The 14,430-nt window shown below is 38.6% G+C and overlaps 1 protein-coding gene across 3 annotated transcripts in view; it reads right to left on the reverse strand.

Moving 5' to 3' along the window:
• LOC145996494 (very long chain fatty acid elongase AAEL008004-like) overlaps positions 1-14,430 on the reverse strand; it is a 305,519-nt gene that overhangs the window by 271,180 nt on the left and 19,909 nt on the right. For 2 of the 3 annotated variants that reach the window (XM_083132998.1, XM_083133007.1), the window contains exon 2: positions 13,177-13,212. The exons of the other annotated variant lie outside the window; for it this stretch is intronic. The gene's annotated coding sequence lies outside the window, so the exon portion shown is untranslated. The remainder of the gene's footprint in view (positions 1-13,176; positions 13,213-14,430) is intronic. 3 annotated transcript variants of the gene reach the window in all.

Here is a 14,430-nt window from a genome sequence, read left to right on the forward strand (position 1 = left end):
ACCACTTTATCTGGACAGGGGTGTAACTTGGCAGAGTAAATGAGTTAACCCGATTCTATATTTATTCTGGCTAAGTCAACCCGTGAAAAAGCTCATCAATAATTCTTCTCCCCTTCATCTTGGCAGTAACGTTGAGGATCAGAAGAAACAAGGATGTATAGTGAGTGGAATAAATAACAAGAACTGAAAGTCGAATTAACCTGAGCTACAGTGATTCCAAAAACTAACAAGTACGATATGGGCAAAAGTGAGAATTGAAATCTGTCTCCTTACGGGCAGGCTAACAGAAATACACGGTGCATAGACACGTTTGAACAAGAATTAAGACAAAAGACACTCAATTGTGTTCCTGCAAAGATTGAGTGGTTAATTCACTGTAATGAATAAATAAAATATTTCAGTGCTTTATGTCTGAAATGCATCCCATTTGTGCTCGGAACTGTACAAAAATAACTAAATTGAGAAAATAAAGTGGGATCCAAACCACTATACGCTTCCACCGGGTATCGAACCCGGAACCCCTTGATTACAAGGCTACAACGTTAAATTAATACTTGGAATGGACCAAATGTTACAATTTAGCTCTGTGAAAATGTACTGTATCTAAATTTTACAGCTTCTGAATTACTTCCTTTATATAATATGCGTATAGTAAGGGTACACGTACCCATTTATCTATCTTACATACATGTGTATGGGCGTAAATGTATGTATGCGTTGTCTAATCTACACCTAAAAGATACCCAATCCGCACTCATATTACTACTATAACTCTGCGCCAGCTTATAATTCAAACCCGGGACCACACTGATTACGAGACGACAGTGTTACCACTTCGCCATCGAAGAAACCCTCCACTCGTTGCAACTGCTTATCTGCGAATACAAGACGTAATCAAATTACTGGAGTGGAACGAGTCAAAACTGCAATTATGGAATTGAAACAATGAAAACATCCCTTAAGCGTTCACCGCATGCAAGCACAGAGCATTCTGAAACACTGGGTAATTCAATCGTCATGGGTCGCAGGTTGTAGCGTGACCTTTTGATCTATTCATGTCGTGGCGTGCTCATGTCCCGTGGTCGGGGCTGCGAGCCTATAATCTTCCTTCAGGGACAGTGTGCACAGGTGTCCATTACATTTCAAAATAAAAAAAGAGCATCTCCTGGGCAAGATTCCACGTAATCCATTTATGGCGCGAGCACTTACGTGAATTGTCTGCCGAGTGGAGAAATACTATTTCGTTTCCCCGCGGATTCGACACACGAAGTTCATTACTTGTTGCAGCCAGGCTATACCAGGCGCCTTCTGAACTGGCGCCTGGAAAGTTACGAATCAGTGATCGTTCGGTTGTGTTCGGCTGTCATCGATAATTTCCGTGTTCAAAGGTGCCTAACGCCGCTCGCAGCACTAAACAAATGACAGTCCTACTGCAAAGCTTCCTCCTCGTGGGGATTGAAATGTGATGATTGCTAATTAACCCTTTTACGAGTTGACCACTAAGAGAGCGGTGGGAAATAGCGGTATAGAACGACTTTGGCTCATTCTACGGACAACGAAGTTAATAATAAGGTGTGTTTTATACATCGTATATTGATACACTCGTAGGTTTACTTGTATCTTCCGCAAATATCCTGTATAAAGAAACATACTGCCGGAGTACTAAGTGAGGTGAGTGTAATTCCTTTAAGGGCACGAAGAACAGTTTCCACGACCAGCCAGACGCGAGGTCCAGAAACAGCCCCTCTCCTACCGACCTCCACCCAAAAAAAAAATCTGTGAAGAGGTCACAACTCCAACACGGAGGCCAGTGATCTCGAACTCAACTCCTTTTCAATCTGTTTGTTCGCAACTCGCCACTTCTGAAAACAAAATAAACAATGTATGGTACCTTACCTGCTAAATCCGACAAAGAGCAGCACTACGTTAACAGGGTTCCTTGCACTCCGCGTACAATCACTCGAAAAAGAAGACCACAACAAAATCCGACTCGTCAACAACCAAGCCACCAAGAGAACTAGCACAACTTCACAACAAACGTTCGGCTCAAACTTTTCCCTGGGTGACGCCAATGAACTGGCAAGCAGGAAGGGAATTTGCTGATCTAGGAAATATCAGTCCTCATAACATAGCGGTAAGAAAGAGGGAAGGGAGAGGCGGGGACGATTCAATATGCGGATGACACAACACGAGCAAAAACCAGGAAGAGATGGTGCCGTGAGAAGAATCTGCTCCGTACATGCATTCCACAGACGACAGCCAGCCCAAGAACTTCTGCAGACAATGGTCCAGGCCCTGACTGTGAGACAAGCCCCTCCCCCACCCCCCTTGAAGGAACCCCATAATCTCGACTGAACTGCAACAGAAATCGAGCTGTGGAAATTAGGATACATCATCGTCGGATTAGGCGTCAAAATAAACAAAAGATGCTTTCAACGGATGTTAATAACGCAAAAATTACTTGTCAATCCTTTGATTGTGACTTGATTGATTGAGTTGGTGTTTTAAGTCCACTTTATGCACAGTAAGGCTAATCGGGACTGGACCTACAGTTTAAAGTGGGATTCGAACCACTATGTGATTTAACCGGGTATCGAACCCGGGAACCCTTGATTACAGGGCGACGATGCTACACTGCGCCATCGGGGAGGCCGATTGTGACTCTACAACTGTCACAAAATATGAGAGGGTATCTAATCCACATGACACGAAAATTCTCGAAACCTGAAAATTAGGAACGTTCACGTCTTTTACGCGCCAATTATCCATCAGTAGCAGGTTAATGATATACATTTATTTTAACAACTTGTCAATGTAGTCCACATTTACGATTACCAAGCTAATATGAAATTGTAAATTATAATGGACAGAAAACGGATTAAAATCGGTTAGGTCCAAAAATAAAATAATATTAATGAAATTGTAATAACTTTTGTGAAATAATGGGGAGATGGGAGAGATAACGATAATTTAAATGTGAAGCAATTATGTATATTTTAGAAAGAACTCATGGACTCAAAACGGCTAAAAAGCTGTTAGGTTCAAGATACAAGATAGATGAAATTGTATTTTTTTTTATATATATATATTATGAACGAGTGAATGCAGTTACATGCAAACAAATTACTGAAGAATGTATTTCAGCTTTACGTGTAGATATTTACACGAAAAGTGTTTATGTATTCATTCACACTGTATGCTGGCCATAAATAGTCATGCGTAAAGCTCTAAGTCCAATAAAATGCATTCATGACGATACGATTAACAAGCAATATAGAACCCACAGATTGATTGATTTTGTTAATTTTACTAATGCCACTTTTGGCTAATCGCGAAGATTATAAAACCCACGGAGAACCGCACGCTAAAACAGAATTATTGAAAAGCTGGCAGAAACAATGTCAATAACAGAGAGGATTTACTGGAAAAAATTACTCAATTCAACCACAAATAGCCGACACTTTGGCGGATTGGTTAGCACAGCGTACTACGACGACAGGGGTCCCAGAATTTATGTGAGTATTCAATATCACCACTCATCATCATCTTTACGATTAGGCAAAGGTAGCAGAAGCCAAGTAAAATAAACCAGGGTTGTTAAAGATCCAGGAATTTTAAATAAATTCAATTCCGGTCCAGGAGAGAAAATCAGCAAGCGTAAATGGGTTCTGGACCGTAAAGATCCCCCTTTTTATCTGTCAAGTAGTTTCAATACGGTCCAGGAACCTTTTTATCAGGTCAATTTAAATACGGTCCATGAACCTTCTTCATTGCGGCTGAATTTAAATACGGTTCAGGAACCTTTTTTTTTTTTTTCGGATCAATTTAAATTCGGTCCAGGATTATTTTTTTTTTCAATGAAACAATACGCAACTTGGACCGAATTTAAATTATGCGAGAAAAAAGGTTCCGGTCCTGCAGCTGAACCCAATAGAACTAACTCATTAGAATATATGGGTTCCTGGACTTTTAACAACCCTGAAATAAACCTTATCAATTAATCAACCACATATACGAAAAAGAACTTTAGTATCAAGATATTAAACTAACTAAACTCTATATTCTCTGCGATGTTTCCAGTCCCATCTCCCCACAATTTCTCTCCCTTCATCCTGTTATCCCAGATTCTTCAGATAACACGTGATCTTGCGATATACGCCAAGAAAAGCTTTCTACATCACACGAAAAGCACTAATATTTTCCACGAACACTGTTTCTTTATCGACACACTCATTCGTGCTTATCAATTATCTCCAACGATTACACGATTGGGTAATTGGTTGCTTCACAAGTAGATTTGAAGTACACTTTGAAGTGGTCTCTAAGACACTCCTACATCAGACTCATCCATATACAGGGTGTTACTAAAGTTCGTTTCCAACTCTTAGGAGGTGATTCTACAAGTGAAAATAAACACAAAAGTTCATGTGACGAAATGCCGAATTCGGAGTTATTGAAGTGGGAAAAAGTGTGAACATTATGTTTACAAGCAAATAGTGGCACAACGGCCAACCATATGACCGCGGCGAAGGGCGTTCCACAAAGAAATGCGGCATGCTCTATTCAAAAAAGCACATGGCAGATGTGTGAAGTTGATGCGCAAGGGATTCCCCAAAGGAAGCGAATGGGTCTGTTGAAGTCATTGGGGTAGGGAAGGGTTTAGCAAGATGTGTTATCCACGGAAAGTGATATGGGGAGACTGACAACTAAGAAGAAAGCGAATATCCGCAGTGGACATCATCATTACGTAGAAAAACAAATATGGTGGTGGTGCTGCGCTAGGTTGCATATGTGTCGACATGTTGACTGTGTTCAGAGTGGAGGTGCCGAGGGAACCACATCACAGACAATGTTCAAACTGTCTGCCATTAACTTCCACACAGAGATGACAACGCCGAATCAACGATTGTCTAGTGCGAGCAAACAACCCCACGGTGTCTGCTATCGTCGCTGCGGCGACATTATTAATTATTATTCGGCGTTGTCATCTCTGTGTGGAAGTTAATGGCAGACAGTTTGAACATTGTCTGTGATGTGGTTCCCTCGGCACCTCCACTCTGAACACAGTCAACATGTCGACACATATGCAACCTAGCGCAGCACTACCACCATATTTGTTTTTCTACGTAATGATGATGTCCACTACGGATATTCGCTTTCTTCTTAGTTGTCAGTCTCCACATATCACTTTCCGTGGATAACACATCTTGCTAAACCCTTCCCTACCCCCATGACTTCAACAGATCCATTCGCTTCCTTTGGGGAATCCCTTGCGCATCAACTTCACACATCTGCCATGTGTTTTTGTAATAGAACATGCCGCATTTCTTTGTGGAACGCCCTTCGCCGCGGTTATATGGTTGGCCGTTGTGCCACTATTTGCTTGTAAACATAATGTTCACACTTTTTCCCACTTCAATAACTCCGAATTCGGTATTTCGTCACATGAACTTTTGTGTTTATTTTCACTTGTAGAATCACCTCCTAAGCGTAGGAAACGAACTTCAGTAACACCCAGTATATGCAGAACTAAAAGATGGGGTTCGACGTACAGCAGCCCAAGGATGGTACAATTTATATAGCTATATATAGCTATCTATCTATATATATATATATATATATATATATATACCGCGTGAGGCACCTAAAAGTACCACCTGAAAAAGCGAAGAAACCAGAAACAGTAGCGATGTGAGGTTTGCGGGAAACAATAATATCAAATGGGGCTCGTAAATCGGAGGTATGGGGTGGGTCGAAAAATATCGACAAATGGGGCATCTGGAGCAAAGTCATATTTTTTTTTAATGGAACGATATACAATAACATGCATAATATAAAAGAGCACACGCAGAGAAATACAACGCCGTTGGTGTCATGCATCTACTGCACATAGGAACGAAGATATGGCCATGTGAAAATATGTAAACAAACCTCACATCGCTACTGTTTCTGGTTTCTTCGCTATTTCAGGTGGTACTTTTAGGTGCCTCACGCGGTAATATATATATATATATATATATATATATATATATATAAATGGATGTGTGTGTATATATGTATGTATGTATGTATGTTTGTATGTTTGTTCTGGCATAACTCTCGAACGCCTGGACGAATTTCAACCAAACTTGGTACACATAAGACTTACAATCTGGAAATAATTACTGCGGGAGTAAGACACCTCTAGGGGCGAGGGTGGGAAGGAGGTGACATGTAAAAATAATCGAAAACGACCGATATTAATGTGGGATCCATAGTTTTCGGGGTCGCTGAGATGAATAGTGACAGTCCCAATGCCGTTCATCACCAATCGGCATGGGGGGTGAAAGGTGGTGAAAAATAAAATGTCGAAAAAGACCTACATTAGTGTCGAATTCATAGATTTCAGAGTCGCTAAGCTAATTGGCGACATTCACGATGACATTTGAAAGAGATAGAGAGAGACAGACTTGCTTTCTCGATCACCATCACAGGTTCAGTCTGTTAAGTACTGCGGAGTGGATTTAAGATCGCCATGTTTCCCCCACGGACAACTTTAATAGAAGATTTGGATAAATAAATACTCTGGCAACGCCGGGTAATCAGCGAGTTATTTATAAACACTTTAAAATTGTAACCAATAAATTTTATCTCAACACAACTTGGATGTAGAATAATTAAATTATAACGTCGTCGCCGCGTAATCAAGGAGTCCCGAATTCGATACGCGATGGAGGCACATTGCACAGTGGTTCGGATCCCACTTCAAACTGTAGGTGCAGTCCCGATTAACCTATCTGTGCTTAAAGTAGACTTAAAACAACAATTCAAACAATAATAAAAGTACCACAGCGCGTTACGAGCCAAGGGTCACGGGTTCAAGTCGAGTCAAGGCCTTGGCATGGGCGTTCTTCGTGAGTCCCCCTGCATGAATTTCATCATATAATCACCTATTCTCATCTTCGCGATTAGCCAAAAGTGGAAGAAAAGCGAAGTAAAATTAACGAAATCAATAATTAAATTAAGCATAATACAATTTTATTTTTAATAAAACACTAAAATGCTGATCAAGGCAAAATTTAGTGTAAAAAATATACTATAAATGTAACATTTCAACCTCATAGCAAGGTCTTCTACAGACTGAACCAACTGCAATTTTTTGTTTTTTAAGTTGGTTCAGAGTCTGAAGAAGCCCTTGCTATGAGGTTGAAATGTTACATTTATAGTATACTAACTGATTGCCCAGTGTTGCCCGGGTATTTATTTATCCCAATCTTCTATTACGCTGGAATATAATAAATTCTAACTAGGAAAATGAACTTGGAGTAGAACGGCATTGGGTGAGTCACTATTCATCTTAGCGACCCCGAAAAGTATGGATTCCACACTAATATAGGTTGTTTTCGATTATTTTCACATGTCACCCCCTTCCCACCCCAACCCCTAGGGGTGGCAGGGGTGTCTTAACCCCACAATATTTCTTTCGAGATTGCAGGTGATAAGTGTACCAAGCTTGATTGAAATCGCTCCAGGCGTTCGAGAGTTATGCCGGAACAAACACACACACACATCCATTTTTATATATATATACTAGATTTCAACATCAGGGAATGTCGATTTGGAGACCAAGCATATGTTTAAGTATATGAACGCTCTAATGCCGAATTAAACCTGGTTGGTAACCCGATAACACTTATTCAAATCAAGTCACCAAAAAAACTACAATTCAAACTCAAAACATTTACAACGAATATAGTGTTTTGCAACAGGCTAGGAAACTGAATTCGAAAAAACTACTGAGAGAGAGAGAGAGAGGAGGGGGGTGGAGGGAGGAAAAAGATATAAGAAAGACAAGAAAAAGAGCAAAAACTAATAGCACATTGTCAATTTTATAAAGAGTGGACGTTGACACTTTTTTGACGTCACGATTAAATGACGCTCCCTTAATCTGACCAAGTTCTAAAGATACGTACTATGTAGGCGTACAAACGTGCACTTCTGATCCTTACCTTGTATCTGTTCAAAACCCAAGATGATCTCGTAGACAGTCATATTTGCATTTTTCAACCAAATACAAATCTTTAAAACTACCTGCACTTCAATACACAATTATCGTCGTTCACACAAAAAAGCAACATAGCTTATAAATAACACACGGCACACACACACATTCGTATCGCGCAATGACAAACGAAAACTGCTACGAATCACAAGTGTCCAAGGGCATAACGCTAGCAGATGACCACACGCATAATAAATGAAGAAAGTTCACAGTTACCATTTCGATAGGAAAGAAGATTGGTACGTTCAAAAACACCCGTAAGCTGCAATACGGCGCATTTCCCGCTATTTTGCAAATCTCACATTCTCAGGTGCGATGTGCCACCAAGGTCATTGCCGTAGGTCAGCAGTTCACATGAAGAAAGTTTCGGGCAGGCAGACGTAAAAGTCGAGAAAGCGTTTTCCAGACGTTTAATACCTCATCTGGTCTACTGAAACTTGTTACTCAAGTATTTTTAATGCCCCAATTTCTAGCTTTGAAACAATACTCTTATTGTGAAAGCCACTAACCGTTCGATACTTTCCAGCTCGATGCAGCAGTATTTTCAGCAAATTTTCAATTCGGACAATTAGGAAGAAAGCATTCAGGAAAATAACCCCCCCCTCTCCCCCCCCCCTTCTCTCTCTCTAGTCTTGATCATTAACAGGTCTTGAGGCAGACAAGTGATCATACTATTCAACAGTGTCATTACCTTGGAATGGCATATGTTGAAATTAACGTGTTCTCTCGTCTCGCCTTATCCCATTTCGCCTTATTGCGTTTTCACCTCCCCCAATAGAATTTCAAATGATTTATGTGACACGAACTTTCTAAGGCGAAACGGGACGTCCCATTTCACCTTACACACAAAAATGTCCCACCTGGGAATATTATCGACTTGAAGGGTAATTCATAATGGGATCGCAGAGCTTGTGATGTTGCCTAACTTGGCTCCCATTGTCCTGTCGGTTAGGTTAGGTTAGGTTAGTTTAATAATACATTAATAATAATGACCCTTCATGTCGATAATATTCCCTGGTAGGAAATTTTTTGTGTGTAAGGCGAAACAGGATAAGGCGAAATGGGATGCCTCGTTTCGCCTTAGATTGATTGATTGATTTAGTTTATTTTACTTCGCGTTTTGTGCCTCTTGGCTAATTTGCGAAGATGGGGATGAGTGATGAAAGGATGAAATTGATGAATGGACATTCACAAACAACCAAGCCCGACCGGGATTCGAACCCGGGACCCTTGGCGTCGCAGCGCGATGTGCTAACCGCTCGGCCACAGGGTCGGGCGTTTCGCCTTAGAAAGTTAGTGTTACATAAATCACGCGAGATTGTATTGGGGGAGGTGAAAACGCAATAAGGCGGGCGAAACGGGCCGTAATCAAATCAAACCTATTTTATTACATCGTTTTGTAGTCATTAAAAACTCTTCGATGGTTCCGGAAAGTGTTCTTGAGATATGGAAGACACTTTTATTGGATGATCTGGAAATGTAGATGTTATAGTAAAAGGTTTTGTATTATTGATTGATTGATTGATTTATTTATTTTACTTTGCTCTTCTGACATTTTTGGCTAATCGCAAAAATGATGAGTGATGACCATGGACGTCCGCAGGATTTTTTACAGGGAGGGGCAAGCAAGGTATTTTTTTTCTAGGGGGTGCAACGAGGGCATATATTCCCCCATAATAGCGATGTTCCCATAAAAAACACTGCTTCAGTGTGAAATTATCACTTTCCTTTAAAAATTAACAAATTAGTGAGAGTGAAAGGAAATTATGTGCGAAATATGTACTTTCTAGGGGATATCCATTTTCCTTCCGGACGTCCATTGTGATGACATGATAAAATTGATGAAGACACACTCACAAAGAACACCCATGCTCAGACAGGGATTCGAACCTGGGACTCCTGACGACGTAGCGCGGTGTGCAGTTTCGCATTATCAACAATCTCTAATGTAAATAAGAACTATAAATGTGTGGCACTGAAATGTGTTTGACTAAGTCTATTTTGAAATCCACTTAATGATCAAATAGCCTATAATCGGGACCGGGACCTATGGATCAAACTCGGACCTCTTGATTACAAGGCGATTTACGTTACCAGTAGGCAGTAGAGGAAAATAACTTTTTTCGCCTACAGCAAGCAATGCTGGGCCCCTGGGGGTCCGCGACCACAGGTTAAGGAACACTAGCTTTTTCATTTTCCTTACATTCAAGGTCTTTCATGTATCTACATTGCTATATTTTCCAGTTGATATTTTCGAGGTTGAGTGTTGTTTAATGATTTCAGCAGTTCTACAATTAGTTCTATTTTATTGTTTTTAATTAATTTTTAAATTTAATTTCCTTGGTGTATGTTAAATTTACCGTGGGTTATGAATGAACACGCTAGTTACATAAACATGACTCCACTCAAAAGTGCCGCTTTCGGCAACCATATAATATGGAACTTGAGACCTGCTTTTCTATAAATGTTGGTTGTAGCAAAGCATGCTCTAGAACATTACCTAGCACATCAATAAAGCTATGAGGTCTGTGACCACGAAATGCAGCTTTTTCCTCTCCGAAAAACCTGTTCGGAATAGTTATTAGGGAAAGTGGATTCAGACTATAACAATTCACGATGAAAGTGCTTTCCAAAGAAAGTAAGAAAAAAAAGTGGAGGAAAAGTGCATGGCTTCAGAACGATAGAGAAAAACCTGAGAGTTTTTGTTTTAGAATTCTTGCATTATTTTTTTTTGACTAACTCATTTATTTATATTCCCTTATTCTATACGATACTGATTAACGGAGTTTTATTTCTTTATCGACTACCAAATACAAATAAGGTTTTTACTTTCTCCTGGTTTGAACAAAAATAACGCGACGTCCATGCATGCTGCCTTTCATCTTGAACACTGAAGCAGACAAGATGTCGAATTTCTTGGGCCACGTTTAGCTTTATCCCAAATACGAAGAATATTTGGCTGACAGTAGAAAAGATTAAAAATGCCTCTATTCTAGGATATATCCAGATATATTGATATATGATCCTTTTTAAATAGTTAATATATTTTTTTTATATTCAGTAAATTATTTTCGATAGAACGTAATAAACATTTGTATCATATAATTATATACATGCACACACACACACACACACACACACACGTGTGCGCGTGCAAATTGAGATTTTCCATCTCCCCTCACCAATCTTCATTGATTTCACATCCAGGTGCAGACCAACATCTGTTACAGTTGTACGTACACATATTTTGTTGTTAGTATGGAACAGAGAAAACAAGGTTTCCTAGAAATAACACCAAATTTATCAGTGAAAAACTCGCATGTAACAATCTCAATGTATAAGTGACCTGGTCTGTAATGAAGTCAAGGAATTGCCATTTCTGTACACTTTAATTCTCGCATTACGTTCGCAAATATCTAATTAGTCCATCTTAAAAATGCCAACGCCGTATAAAGCAGTTTCAATCCTGATTTCGTAATCATTTTGAAACATCTGCATTTTACAAAATTTCAGCAACTCGGCAGTTTTGAAGTCTGGATGCGGAAGAAAACACAGAACACAAGAGGAAGCTAAATGACCTATTTTAAAAAAACCAACAACACGTTTTGGTATTTGATGATATAATTGAAACATGAATTGCATAAATATCATTGAGTAGAACAAAACTTGCACTAGGGATAGCCATGGACGTCCGCAGATTTTTAATTTCGGGGATGGAACAGCAAGGTAATTTTATACAGGGGTCAAACGAGGCATATTATCCCCCTCAAAAAATACTCCATCAGTTTGAAGATATGTTCTTGCAACTCCCTTGTAATAATAATATAACAATAAAAAATATAATAATTACTGTGATGGAAATGAAATTATGTGAAATATATAATTATAGGTTGACGTTCAATTTTCCAGAGGCCGTGGCTCCCCGCATCCCTTCCGGACGCCAACGGGGAATGCGTTAACGAAAATAGGCAGTTACTACTCAAAATGTAGTTTTTCTCCTTAATAGTGTAGAGAACAATATTAGCTATAAAAGTTATTAAACTACATAACAGTTAAAAGAAGCAAAAGTATTACTTGAAGTGACTTTCACTTAGGATTTCTAGGATATATCCAGATATATTGGATATTGATATATGATATTTTTTATATTCAGTAAATTATTTTTGTTACAACGTAATAAACATTTGTATCATATAATTATATACATGCACACACACACGTGTGTGCGTGCATAGTTATTTTGGTAAGGGTGATGTGTTCCCTAAATATGTATAAATTCATATTATGAAGAAACTAATTACATTAGGGTGTTTCTTAAGGGCATATTTTGCCATTTCTGCGTGATAAAGCATATTTTGATGGATTTTCGGTCATATTCAGCATATTTTCGCTTTTTCAAGAAATATAGTCATTTTCGAAGTGGATTCGTTCTTACTTCCAGGTTCACTACTTTCTTTTTTTACTGCAGCAAAATCTTTTTCATTTTCATTTGAAAATTTACAGAAAGTATTCATTGTGGATTGCAACTCAGGACCTATAAAGTGAACTAAAAATAGCACGAATGTGAAAATAACTCATTTAGATATTGATGTTTGAAACAGTCCAGTCCAGTTATAAGGGCATATTTTTCAAATTATAGAGCATATTTTGTACAATTTTAGGTCATGAGAGCATATTTTATTTTGCATATTTTGGTGATTTTTAGGTCATAAAAATCCTAGCCCTACTCATCACCATAAATATTTTTATTATAAAAAATACGTCAACGTGTACGATCCTTTCTAACAATCAACACCAACTGAAATGCTACTGAAGTGACAATTTGTAAATAAAAGTGTAAATGTTTTTCTTTTATCTGTTGCATGCATCAATGATCCTAATTAACAGGCAATAGATGGTCGTAATATCGCCTAATTAGAAATAGCGTCAGCCAAATGTTTACTGTCCAACATATTTTATTTTACATTTATCTTCTTTACGTAGTTTTTCTGCCTCTTTCGGTTAATCGAGACAATGAAAATGAACGATAATTATATCAAATTAATGAAGGGGCACTCAAAAAGGAATGCCCATCCTGCGACTCAAACACTGAGCCTTTATAACATTCAAAAGTTATCATGCATACATTTCCTTACCTTAAATTGATGCCACTCCTGTCCAAATTACACCATCTAGAGGGATAAAAATCATTATTGTTAATTACATCATAAAAAGGAGTATAATTTTAGAAAATACTTTAATGACCTAGGATACACCATGATACATAAATATTACCAAGCAAACTCTCTATCACCTTGTTCATTGACTTGGTTTTAAGCATTTCGATGTTCAAAACTTCAAACAAACGAACAACAAAAAAAGAACTGGTTAACAATCTGTGCACCATTGCGATACATTTCCATTCTTAAAAACACGTTAAGATGTACCAGAAAAATAAATGTGTACACTTAGATCGCAAATAAGAATTGCCAAGCAAATAGTCCATCAACGTGTTTATTATCTTCACTTTAAGGAATGACCGCTTCAGGAATTGAAACAAAACATCAAACAAGCTACTGACAGCCTTAAAAACATGATGGAAGAGAAAAAAATCATGAATATAGTCATGGACAATTTGTTGAGTTATATTTACGCATCCCTGCACATGTTACGATTTCAAATCTCTAATTCTTACCTAAATTTTTGTACAGTCAACGGCAAAGATAATGGTAGGCAAAATGTCCACCGCTATTTTCACTACTTTTTTATTCTACATCCTGTGTTGTTTTAAGGAATGAAACTATGTTGGTTCGAAGCAGCTATAGTTCTCTGCTTATTGACGTCTTTATTTCAATTCATTGTCATCACATTGTGAATTCAGACCGAATGAAAATGGTGGTGGACAATCGCCTACTGTTTCTTTCGCCGTTGGGTGTACAACCAACAGCCATTTACGTGTTAATTTCTCGATAGACCAGAGTTAAGAACTATAAACAGCGCCATCCCTGTGCAATGAAGACCTTTGTTTGTATTTCGGTAATTTAATGCATATTTCACTTTTTACGTTGATCGTGAAGATAAAAATGGATGACGGGGAGGAGGAATCGTGGGCTGACCAGGTCATTTCCTTCCACGAAATAACCGGGTAGCTAGCTGTCTACAATCCAGCGTACTTGAAGTGAGCCAGGCCCGTGATCAAGGGTGCCTCTCCCTCAAGCTATAAAATATTTTACAAAATACCTACGAAAATAACTGACGATTTTAAAGATTTTGCAAGAATTTCTATTTTGTCCTTACATAAATGAATGGTTTGTTTGTGAAGAGAGAGACAGGTTCCAGAAGTCCGCAGTTTGTAATGTTTGGTGATTTTAGTTTTATAACCATGATGCAAGGCTACCAGACGTCCCTTC

This window comes from Lepisma saccharinum, chromosome 1, assembly GCF_977018435.1.
Source record: "Lepisma saccharinum chromosome 1, izLepSacc3.1, whole genome shotgun sequence".
In the NCBI taxonomy this organism is placed as follows: Eukaryota; Metazoa; Arthropoda; class Insecta; order Zygentoma; family Lepismatidae; genus Lepisma; species Lepisma saccharinum.